General features: G+C 39.2%; 1 protein-coding gene across 4 annotated transcripts in view; it reads left to right on the forward strand.

Moving 5' to 3' along the window:
- The first annotated feature begins 317 nt into the window (after positions 1 to 317).
- Positions 318 to 12,871, forward strand: part of LOC101443526 (zinc finger protein 596-like) — a 143,177-nt gene continuing 130,623 nt past the window's right edge. Inside the window, exon 1 of one of the 4 annotated variants that reach the window (XM_058275493.1) lies at positions 318 to 1,005. The gene's annotated coding sequence lies outside the window, so the exon portion shown is untranslated. The remainder of the gene's footprint in view (positions 1,006 to 12,871) is intronic. The other 3 variants (XR_009180376.2, XM_004463602.5, XR_009180375.1) reach the window with 3 other exon arrangements.

Consider the following 12,871-nt stretch of genomic DNA (forward strand, 5'->3'; position numbering starts at 1 on the left):
CAGTGTGAAACAAGCTTTGAAATTCTAATTAATTCCTTAATTTTTCACTTCCTGGGGACAATGTTCACTTATCATAGTAGGAGCTAACATGCAAACTCACAAGAAAGAAAAACAAAAGGTTTCTTTACCTACACCATGGCTCCCTGTCCCCTGAGCTCAGACGGAAGGTAGACGGCAGGTTACCACGGGGCCCCTTCCCCCACCACACTGAGAACCTTGAGGCGGGTTCCAGAAGGCACACGGTGGAGGAGGGGCCTCGACACGCCCACCCCCCTTCGTAGGCAGCCCCCTGTCGGGCTGCCGCCCCCCGCGGCTCTGCGCCCTGGACGGGGAGCACTGACTTGGGGCCGCGCTACTCCAGCTGGTGGTGTGATCCTGCACAGGTCCCCCCAACCGAGCCCCAATAAATGCACCAACACGTGGTGGTCAGCTCCTGACTGGGCCAGGCAGGAACGGGTGGGAGGAGGAGGGGAGGACTCGGGCAGGCGGGGCCGCCAGGGGGGCTCCCTTTGCACCCCAGAGAAACCCCCCGCGATGCAGCCTGAGCTCCCCAGCGGTCGGCGGAGGCTGGGGTGGGGACCCGAGCCGGCAGGGCCAGGACGTGCAGAGGAGCCTGCGCCCGGAGCTGCGCCCCCCGCGCCTGCCCCTCCTGCGCGCCCTTCCTTCCTGGCCTTCCCTGCCGCTCGTGCTGGGGGTCCACTCCGGCACGTGCCGCGGGGTCCACTCCGGCGGACTCTGGGCAGCAGCTCAGCGGCGCAGCCGGAGGGCGAGAGGGGAAGGGGCGCGCGGGCACCAGGCGAGAGCTGGCGCTTCCTGCTCGGCGCGCCCCGCGGCGGCCTGGAGGGGGCGCAGGCCGCCTTTTCCCACCCAGGGATGACCCGGTCCTACCCGGAAACGCCTGGGGTTCGGTTCCGGGACCTGGCGCTGCCCGCAGTGAGGACGCGGCTCCGGACCCGCGCCCCGCGGAGCAGCCCCCGCGGCTCTGGACGTCCCGGCGCGTCCGCGGTGAGTCCAGAGCTCCCTCCTCGCGCCCCTGGCGAGCAGGAGCCGTGGTCCTGGCGCCTCCGGAAAGTTTCTCCTAAAAAGCGAGCTCTGAGCCTTTCTTCCTCTGCACGGTTCCCACGTGGTTTGTTTTCTCCTTTAATATTGTGGCAAAACTTATTTTCACCAGAGTATCGTTCATTTAGGGGTTTGCCTGCTCGAAATCCTGGCGTGCTGTGGGATTATGTAATGTATGCAGGACTGTTCTGATAGGGATTCAGCGAAAAGGGCGAAGCATGTACAGTACTGAAATGAATGTAAAAAATATCGGAACCTTCCAGGGGGATAAGCTGGGCACAGGCAGGACCTGGCCGAGCCGCGTGGAAGCCCCAGGGGAAAGGGCAAGCGGTGTCCCCAAATGTACAATTTTATTGATTTTTAAATGGTTCATTTTTCCTACAACGTTAACGTACTTCAAAAAATGTTGAAAATTTTACAAGTACGGATATTAATATTACAACTCCGAACATTGTTTTAATTTTATCTATGTTATTTATTCACAAAACCAAAATTTATTAGGCTTTTTACTTTTGTGACTTTAATCGAAGGTAAGGTTGTCAGTAAAATTTTTGAAATATACTTCTTAATTTCTCGTGGTTTTAATTGAGAAAATTGCCACCTTAGACAATTTCTCATGATCCAGTGACTCTTTAAATTATTTTTAATTAATTTCAACTTACTGAAGTGCCTTTGTTTCACTGTAATATGTTTATAAAATATAGATAGAACGATATTTAGAGGTGATATCTGCTCAATATGAGAATGTAATAAATCGGTGTATTTGAGAGTCAAGTCAGTGGCTGTTTTTTGTAAAGCATATGTATTCATTGAAATTAAATTTCTCTTGTTAGAAATTGAAAATATGAAAGCACTTATTTTGATTTTTTATGTCTCCATTTGAAAGGTGAAAATAAGACATCCATAATCTTAATTTTTATATGCCTCGCTACTGTAGTAATCATATTTTATCTGGTGATGAATTATTCTCAAATAATTTTCTTTTTTCTGTACTTTCAAATTTGAAAATATATTCATGTCCCTTGTTTACTTTTACATTAATCAAATATACTTCCAAAGTTATTCTCTTACTTATCGTAAGCAAGGGGATAGGGCTTCTAATAACCATCCACCTTTAAATATTGTCAGGATTGTTTGTTATGCTTTATTGACTACTTTCTCTTGGTTCAATATAGCATCCCACACTGATAAGATGCATAAATATTTGTAAATCTTTGTATCGAAAAGCTTTTATTTCAAAATAGTATATTTCTTCAATTATTCTCTATACATCAGATACATCTGATAGTATATATACATTTGATGAATGTTAATTTGTGTGCAAATGTCCTGATTAAATTTGCTCCCATCCCAGATTGACAAATAAAGGTGAATTCCAGCATCCTATAACCCTCAACATTTCTCTACCTTGCAAATTCTTCACACGATCACTTTCTTACTTCATGCTCCTGTGAGCACTAAAATGTCCAAATTGACTCCTGGAGGGGAAAGAGTCAGAGAAAATTCCCATACTCTGGCCAAGTTTCTCTCTTCCTGCCACCTGAAACGCCTGTGTGTAGACAAGACAGCCAAGTACAGATCATGTGAATTGAGGCCTGAGCCCACCTCCTGAGGCCACAGAAAGTGAGCTCAAGCAAAATTCTTGAGTAGCATGCCTCTGGCTTGGAGGAAGGACTTATATTAATAAATGCCCTTCTCCATGGCTTTCAGCCTGTGGCAAAGGGATGTTGCTCTTCAGAGCATGCAGCAGAGGAAGGGGTTCCTGTGAAAAACTGGAATATAAATATCCTGCTGTTTCCACAAACACTGCAGAAACACCCAGAACACCAAAGGCTTAGTGCTACTTATGTGATAATTCACACTTTTAATAACAGCCAGACTCTCACAAGGGTAATTACTTTCACAACTTTTAACTGTTGGGGGGTAGATTTGGCCTCTGAATGCTTTAATGGCATAGTATGGCATTGGCATTTTTTAAAAAAGTATATTTTTATTAGTGAAGTTGTGAATTTACAAAGTGTTGGAAACTGATGCACAGTGGCCTCACAAGGAGAGACATGCTGTCTCTATGGCTATGCTTGCAACCTAAGGAATGCAGTAATTAAGAGTTCCAGGCAAATGGGATGAAGCTGTTAAAGGCTGAAAGAAGAGATGAGCACATACCTTTTGTAGTAAATAGAACTCTTAGACTTTGTACCTTGAGATAAGATTTTTTGAGTTCCTTAGTAATGCTAATAGTTAACTGCATGTTGCTGCTTGTTGTCACATAGGCTGGGGTATATAGAGAGCCCCTTGTAAACAATAAAGTTGTCTGATGATTCTCTACTCGCAGTGTTGTAGAGAAGTGGGGTGTGCCAGGACATTGAAGGCCAGGACTCGAGAACTCTGAGAAGGAAGTTGGTTTATTTTGACCCACTGAGTCGGACTCTTGTCCTAATAATAACCGAGCCCCAAATAGAGTTTTTCGGTCCCTTTTATAAGCAGAGGTTTAAGATTAGGGAGACAAAGGTGATGGCCTGCAAACAGACCTTTGGTTAGTTTCTTCAGTGTTTGATCTGAGTATCAGATAGGTTATTTCCTCCAGGTGAGCTGCATATTCCCCACATTCCAAGCCAGCTTGGATTCAGCATATCTTCCACAGCTTGGATTTAGCATATCTTCCACATTCCATCTGGATGCAACCTTGAATACACCTTCAGTCTTACATCGTTTCTGAACATTCTAGGACTATAGGGCCCATATTACTTATTTGGACTTTTAGAGACTAGGTACACTTGGAAACAATTTTGAATTTATGCACAGGCTATATCAGCAGACCCCCTGATACCAGCTCTCTCGTTCTTTCTCTTTCTTTCACTCTCCTTTTTCTCTTTCTTTCATTCCTGATACCCTTCAGGTCCAAATCTCCAACAACAAAGCAGCCATGTACATGTGTAGAATTCCCATACAACACCTCTCCACCAAAACACTGCATTGTTGTGGAATTTTTGGTATGGATTATGGGATAATATCATCAGACTATTACCACTAACTATGGTCTATGGTGTACATTTGGTATATTTTCCATACCCCCCTCTTACTAACATAGTACATTCCCCCCTTTTACTAACACAGTACATTTTGGCTTTGCAGCAAGATTACGGTATTGCTGTTAACTATAATCCATAGGTTACATTGTGTTTTTCCCATGCTTCTCAAACATTCTTACCACATTGCAATAGTGATGTACATTTGTTCTAGTTCATAGAAGGACATTCTTGCATTTGTATTATTATCCATAATTCTCATCCACCTCTGGGTTCTCTATGTCATTCAGTGCCTAGATTATTCTCTAGCTTTCTTGCAATTGACATTTACATTCCTAGACTACCCTTTTCAGCCACAGTCCCATTTATAAACCATCTGTGTACAAATAAGCCCTAATCCCTTCATTCAAATTTCCCAGCTGTTATCTTTTCACCTCATTTGCCCATTAACATCTCAGAAATATGACTCCAGTAATTTCTCTCCAAAACAAGGCCACTTGCCTAGAAAACAACCAAATGAACCCAAATCAGGAAATAACATTACATCAAGGCTTTAATTCCAGTCACAGACACCTTCAACTTTGACCCAGGTATCCTAAACTGTCTCAACAGTGTCTGTTTTTCTTCCCTTTGTCATTCAGTCTGCTTCAGTCTGGAACTCTTCCTGAGCTATTTCCTCACGTTCACATTTTTGACAGTTTTAAGGAGCACAAATGATCCCAACCTGGGTGTGCCCAGAGTTTCCTGTTGAGCAGACCCAGGCCCTGCATTCCTGGAGGGAACACCATGGCAGGAATCTGTGCTTTCCTCAGTGCAGCCCTTCAGAGGGCCTGGAAGTCCACTCGCCCCAATCCTGGTGATGTCAACTTAATAACAAGGTGAATTATCTGGCAGGTTCCTCCACACAGAAAAAGGTGTTGTTTTCCCTTTGTAATGAATGAATTTTTGGTTAACATTTTTTTGAGATTATGTCAATATTGTGGTACCTTTCTAACCTTAACTAACCAGCCTTGGTATCCATTGATGCTTATCACCTGAATCAACCAACACTCAGACGATTGCCAAATAATTTTTTTCCCCATTTGTTTCACTACTTCTTTGTCTTGTTTTTGGTTTTCTACCATTCAAAGGACTTGCTCTGCTCCCTATTTATTTATTATACCCTTATGGATTCCTGTATTCTATTACTTTATTCAGTATGTTATGTGTTATTATTTATTTTCATGTTCCAATAGTCACAGATTGGACTAGTGGTATCCCCCTCAAGCTGACTCAGTTAGGCCCTTAGTAAGTCATCTGCACTCCATCAAGGTGGTAGCCAAGGAATGAAGATGAAATGATTCCTGACTCACTTCTCCAAATTATATACTGTGTCAGAGGTGCTATTTCTTTCATCAAGCCATGTGGATAGCCATGGAGTATTTAACTCACCAGTAGATGCCTGCATTTTCTCTGGTTTTATTCACTGGTCCTTAATTCAGTGTATTCTGTACCTAAAGGGCTCTCTTGGAAACAGAAATCTCATCATGACACTGTTATGTTTTCAGTTTGTCAATTTGTTTTACTTTGAATTATTTCAATTATTTCTTCCAAACTAAACTCCTTTGGGCAAATGATGCACCATTTATTTGCCTGTATAATTCCGTTCACTGGTAGAGCCCTGGATCAAAATGATCATCACTGCCCTGAAAAATGTTGACTAGCACAATATAAAGACAAAGGATAACATAATATGAATTATAGAAGAGTAACAAAAATGTAATACATGATAACCTAAAAGACATACTAATTATAAATATATACTATAACTTTTTTCAGAGCAGTGACTTTTTGAGAGTAAATAAAAGAAGCAAGGTATGTTTTTAAGAATTTTTCCATATCTGTTGTCTAATTTGACAATTTTTGAAAGTATTCTCTTATAATTTTATTTCTGTAAGGTTGGTGGTAAGGTCACCACTTCTATTATTGATTTTATATAAAGTGAGTCTTTATTATTCACCTAGCTATAGGTTTTTCAATTTTGTTGATCTTTGCAAAGAATCACCTTATGGTTTAGTTGATTCTATTGTTTTTCTATTCCCTTCATTCTTCTCCAATGTAATGTTTATGATTTCCTTCTTTCTGGTAGGTTTGAGTTTGTTTTTTTCTGTTTTTAAGGTTTAAAAAAGTAAAGTTATAGATTTCTTTATAATGTAGAGGTTTATGGTTATAAATTTCTCTATAGGTAGTGTTTTCATTGTGTCCTATAAACTTTTTTTTTTACTACATTATACATTTCTATGCACAATATAGTTTAAATATCTTTAGCTTAGAATGACTACTAGCTGTTTTTAATTTTATGTCTCTATAACAGAATATTTAACTGTCTTTTTTTTTGTTTTGTATTTAGATTCTTCCCAGATCTTTGACATAAATAATAGTGTGATAAACATTCTTGCTTATACATTTTGTCCTTTTTATGCATATTGAATATAAGTATTTAAAGTGATCCACTCCTGCCTTTGCTTCCAGTTCCTCATTTAGTTTAGATACTGATAACTTTTTTTGAGTGTAACTTGACTTTTCTTTTTTAAATACTTTCAAACTTACAAGAGAGTTACAAAAACAATTCAACTGTATATAGTATTATTAACAAATGTATTAGTGTGATACATTTGTTAAAATTGATAAACCAATATTGAAGCATTGCTACTAACCAAGGTTTATAGTTTACATTATGGTTTACACTTTGGGCTGTATAGTTTATTATGGTCTTTGGCCAACATATAATGTCATGCATATATCATTTCAACTCCAGTGCCCTAAAAATGCCCATGTTCTACCTGTTCATCTCTCCCCTGCTCGTCTGAACCCCTAAAGATAACCGCTATCTTTAATCCCCTGGTAACCACTATCTTTAATCAGTGTTACAAGTTCTTCTGTATTACCACATGATAATAACTACATTAACAATATATCTACTTTGCATCCCTGATTATGCTCCCCCCTTATGTCTGTTCATTCCTCAGTCTTAAGGAATTTGGGATGATTTCTGTTCTGCTTTGAGCTGAGAGGGGACTTAGACGTTATGGGGCAGAAGGAAGGCACTGTTTTGCTTGCAGTTGTAGATACTCCTTGTGTTTTTGGGGTGGGACTTGTCCATCATCATCATTTTGTTAGTTGTCGGGTGGAATCCTGAAGAACTGGAGAGTAGGAGTTGGCTGCAACTCTGCTGGGATTCACAGCTCAACTGGCATATGAAAAATCTGAAGATTTAGGTCTCTGAGATATACATTTAATGGGTGTAATGATCATTACAGATTCAAATAAAAGGAGTAGAAGAATCATTAGCAAGGGAATTATAAATGAGTATAACAATGTTATATTGGGGAAATAGAATATCATATATTCCCCAATAGAGCCCACCTAAGGAGTGTTTTCCATGAGGCTGTGTGCCTTGCGCATAGTGTCTGGACATCCTTCGAGCCCTTGGGAGCATGTTTATTTGAGGCTTTCTTTACTGTGGCATTTAGTGAAATCTGCCTGAGACTTGCATAAGTATTAACCTCTAGAATACCTTCTGATTCACTTTGAAATCCCTTAGCTGTAAAAACTCTTTTGTATTTAATATTTCCCCCTTTTTGTCAAGATCTTTTCCCACATGCGTCACTGGTTGGCACTTGGTAATAATTCCTTGGTGCCAGGGAAGCTTATCCCTGGGAGTCATGTCCTATGTTGGATGGGTAGGTGGTGGAAGATAGTTTATTTGCTGAGTTTGGCTTAGATAGAGGTCACATTTGAGTAACAAGGTTTTCTGGAGGTAACTCTTGGACATTGTGTATAATTAGGATGTTATCAAAGTACAAGCATTAAGATTGAGAACTTGGCTTATAGTCCTGTTTTCTTTTATTAGGCACTGCTTATATATTCCTTAGATTTTTGCCATTTTAATTGAGAATGTAGCAGGTCTCTCAGATGGGAGTTTAATATTTTGTTGGTGACTCTGTGTGCCTTTATTGGGAAGACACATCTATAAGAACAGGAATACATTCATATCCTATAGTGTTGTAGAATTTGAGAGAGGTTCATTTATTTGTGTATAGAAAGGCCAGGACTCAGGAATGATTTTGAGAAGGAAAATTGGAAAATGGTTTATTGACGGCAGGCCGGACTTGGGAGCTTTCTATTTCAAACCCGAGCCCCGAACAAGATTTTTGAGTTCCTTTTATACAGAGGGGAAAGGTCAAATGGTCTTTTTATTTCAGTTCTCAATAGGCTTGAATTAGGTTATATCTTCTACATCTTAGGTAAGCTTTTAGCATGGACTTCATACATTCTAGATAAGCTTTTAGCACATTTGGTTTGCATTTCCCCTGAATATTTAAAGTTTATAGAGTTTGTATTGATAAACTGTTTCCTGGGACTGGAGTTGTTGCCATGGTCACCAAGGGCAGGGCTGCAGCCTCTCACCATCCCACACCCACAAGTCAGGACAGACAGCTTAGGTTAAGGTTATCTCGGAAGAGACAAAGAGTAACTTAATTGGGGTAAAATGTTTTAGATCCGGAAAGAATATTCTTGTAATTGTATTCTTAACCACAATCCTCAGCCACCCCAGAGTTCACTTAGTTGTACCAGTTGCCTTTTTCAACTCTAGCATTCATTCTAACGTCATGGATGGTCCAAGCCTTCCCCTTTCAACCATGGTCACACTCACAGTTCAGCAACATTAATTACACTCATATCATTTTGCTGTGCCACCATCACCTTTGTGCATTACCAAACTGTTTCAATCAACCTTTTTTATAAATTCTGCATAGATTAAGCACCACCTCACCAATCTCTACTCTCCTTCTATCTCCTGGTAACCTGTCTTCCAGACTCTATACCTCCATGAGTCTGCTCAGTATTCTTAATTCATATCAGTGTGATCATGCAATATTTGTCCTTTAGTGACTGGCTTACTTCACTCAACATAAGCTTCTCGAGCTTCATCTATGTTTTAGCATGTATCAGTACTCAATTCCTTCTTTTAGCTGGGTAGTATACCATAATATGTGTATATCACATTTTATTTATTCAATCATCTGTTGATGGATACTTGGATTGCAGAATGCCAAACTGTTCTCCACAGTGGCTGCTCCATTCTACATTCCCACCAACAGTGGATAAGCATTTCTACCTCCATATCCTCTCTAACACTTGTAGTTTTCTGTTTTTTTAAATAGCACCTTGTCTAGTATGTGTGAAATGATATCTCACTGCAGTTTTGATTTACATTTCCCTAAAAGCTAGTGATGTTGAGCATCTTTTCATGTGCATTTGTATTTCCTCTTGGAAAAGAGTCTGTTCAAGTCTCGTGCCCCTTTTTAAAATGGGTTGTCTTTTTATTATTGACTTGTAGGATTTCTTTATATATGCTGATTTATCTTATTGGATAAATAATTTCCAAATATTTTCTCCCACTGAATGATCTGCCTTTTCACTTTCTTGACAACCTGCTTTGAAGCACAGGTTTTTAATTTTGTGGAGATCCAAAGTATCTATTTTTTCTTTTGTTGCTTGTGCTTTGGTTTTAAAGTTTATGAAACCATTTCCTACCAAAAGATTTCCTAGATGCTTCTCTACATTATCTTCAAGAACATTATGTTTCTGGCTCTTTTATTTAGGTCTTTGATCCATTTTGAGTTAATTTTTTATAGAGTATAAGAAAGGGATCCTCTTTCATTCTTTTGCATATGGATATCCAGTTCTCTCAGCACCATTTGTTGAAGAGCCTATTCTGTCCCAGTTGAGGGCACTTGGTGGCCTTTTTGAATTCAGTGCCAAGGGGTTGAGGATGCAAGGTGCTACTGTTGTGGCCCAATCAAAGCCTTAATCATTATTTAATCAAGGAAATCTCTGAATCCAATATAATTTAATATGCCCAGAGGAAAAGACTAGTTTACAAACATAATCCAATATTTTTGGAATTCATCAATAATATCAAACTGCTATAGTCATCTTTTATCCATTATGCCATTGTCTGTGCTACTTTGAGTTTAATACATTTTCATTTTAAGTAATTACTTAGAAGGAAGGGGCTACATCATCCATTTTGCTAGTTTTCTAAATGTATTTTTGGTTACTTATTTCCTGCATTATAGCTTTCATTTGTTTGTAATTTAGTTTCTGTAGTATATGATTTTAATTCACATCTTCATATATATATATTTTTCTTTCAACTTTTTAATTTTGAAATAATTTCAAGCTTACAAGTTACCACAAAAAATTTAAAACTTCATACAGAGAGCTCCAACATATACCCCTCCATTGATACCCATTTACACCAATTTTAATTTTCCATATTTGCCTTTTCATTCTATCTGTTCATTTATCTATGTATCATTTTCTAAACATTGGAGGGTAGGTTATATACATCATGGTCCTCAAACACAGTATTTCCATGTACATTTCCTAAAAACAAGGTTATTCACTTATATAATCACTTTATTTATTTATTTTTAAAGATTTTGTTTGTTTGTTTGTTTATCTCCTCTCCCCCCCAGTTGTCTGCTCTCTCTGTCCATTCGCTGTGTGTTCTTCAGTGACCGCTTCTATCCTTATCAGCGGTGCCAGGAATCTGTGTTTCTTTTTGTTGTGCTATCTTCTTGTGTCAGCTCTCAGTGTGCGTGGTGCCATTCTTGGGCAGGCTGCACTTCCTTTCGCGCTGGGCGGCTCTCCTTATGGGGTGCACTCCTTGCGTGTGGGGCTACCCTACGTGGGGGACACCCCTGCGTGGCAGGGCACCCCTTGTGCGCATCAGCATTGTGCATGGGTCAGCTCCACACAGGTCAAGGAGGCCCGGGGTTTGAACCGCAGACCTCCCATGTGGTAGTCGGATGCCCTATCCTTTGGGCCAAGTCCGCTTCCCTATAATCACTTTAAGTACAGTTATGAAGTTCAAGAAATTTAATATTAATATAAATCTTACGGTCTATATTCCAGTTTCTCCAATTGTCTCAGTAAGATCCTTTTGAGTTTTTTCTCTTCCATTGTTAGACCATATCTAGGATTATGTATTGCATTTAATTGTCATTTACTATTTAGATAGTTTTCTTTTTCAAATTGTTGATATATGTGTGTATATACATATATATACACACACACCACTCCCAAGCATACATTTCAGTGAGAATAATCTTATTCACATTGTTGTGCTACCCTCACCACCATCCATTACCAGAATTTTCCTTTCACCCCAAACAGAAACCATAACCCTATTATGTGTCATCCCCACATTCTTCTCCTAGACCCACCCTCGTGTCCTGTACTCTACATTCTGACCCTATGAGTTTGCATATTTTCAATATTTTATGTAAGTGGAATCTTATCTCACTTATTTCTTCATGTCTGATATCTCAGTCAACAAGATGTCAATGTTTTCAAGGTTCATCAGTGTAGCAACAATAAGAATTTCATCCCTTTTTGAATGCTGATATATATATATATTTATTTATGTATCACTTTTTGTTTATCCATTCATCTACTGATGAATATTTAGCATGCTTCCATCTTTTGGCTATTGTCTCCATAATGTTGCTATGAACACTGATGTATAAATGTCTTTCTGAGACCTTGTTTTCGCCCATTTTGGTACATACCTAGAAGTGGAATTTCCACTTCATATGATACTCCTATATTTAACTTTTCGAGGAACTGCTAAACTGTTTTCCGTAGCAGCTAATGCCATTTTACATTCACACCAACAATGTATGAGGGTTCCTATTTCTCAGCATCCTTGCCAGGACTTAATATTTTCCTTTTTTTTTTTTTTTAATAATAACCATGCTTGTTGTTGTGAAGTAGTGACTCTTTGTTGCCCTGATTTCATTTCCCTGATGAATTTGATGATTGGCTTTTCTATTACTACAAAGATGGCTATTGGAATTTTCAGTGAGATTGAATTGAGTCTATAAATTGCTCTGGATAGAACTGATAACTTAAAATATTTGGCCTTCCAATCTGTAAACAGAGATGTGCTATTTTAGGTCTTACTTAAATTTCTTTCAGCAATGTTTTCTAGGGTGTTAGGAATAAGTCCTTTATATCCTTGGTTAAATTTGCTCATAGTTGATTCTTTCCGTTGATATTATAAATGGAATATTTTCTTGCTTTTTTTCTCTGAATTGTTCTTTACTTATGTTTAGAATCACTACTGATTTTTGCATGTTGAAGATTTTATTTTTAGAGGAGTTTTAGATTTACAGTAAAACTACATCAAAAGTATAGGGAATTCCCATATAACAACATCCTTGTGGCAATTTGAGATTATTTTATGAATCCCCAAAAGAGAAAGATTATTTTTGTAAACCAATCTTTTCCCTGAGTAATACCCTTTGATTGCATTAAATTCAGCTGAGATGTCTTTGATTCTATTACCTGTTAAGATTTGGACTTTTGTTTTGACTATGTTAGTGGCTGAGACTCAGGTTGAGTCCTGCCCCTTTGCTGGGTCTGTTATAAATGGACACTCAGACAAACAGGGAAGAGATAGCCCTGTTGTTTTGATCTGGATATGTGACAGGAAGAGGATGGGGCAAACAACTGAAACCCTGGGAAAGATGAACCGTTTTGCTGGATAGGTTACAGCTGACCTTTGGAAGAGAGTCATGTATTAGTCAGCCAAAGAGATGTTAATGCGAAGTACCAGAGGTCTATTGGCTTTTATAAAGGGTATTTACTTGGGGTAGAAGCTTACAGTTCCCAGGCTCTAAAGAGTCCAACTCAAGGTACCATAAGAGGTACTTTCTCACCCAAAGTATGTT

Source organism: Dasypus novemcinctus, chromosome 14 (assembly GCF_030445035.2).
Source record: "Dasypus novemcinctus isolate mDasNov1 chromosome 14, mDasNov1.1.hap2, whole genome shotgun sequence".
Classification (NCBI taxonomy): domain Eukaryota; kingdom Metazoa; phylum Chordata; class Mammalia; order Cingulata; family Dasypodidae; genus Dasypus; species Dasypus novemcinctus.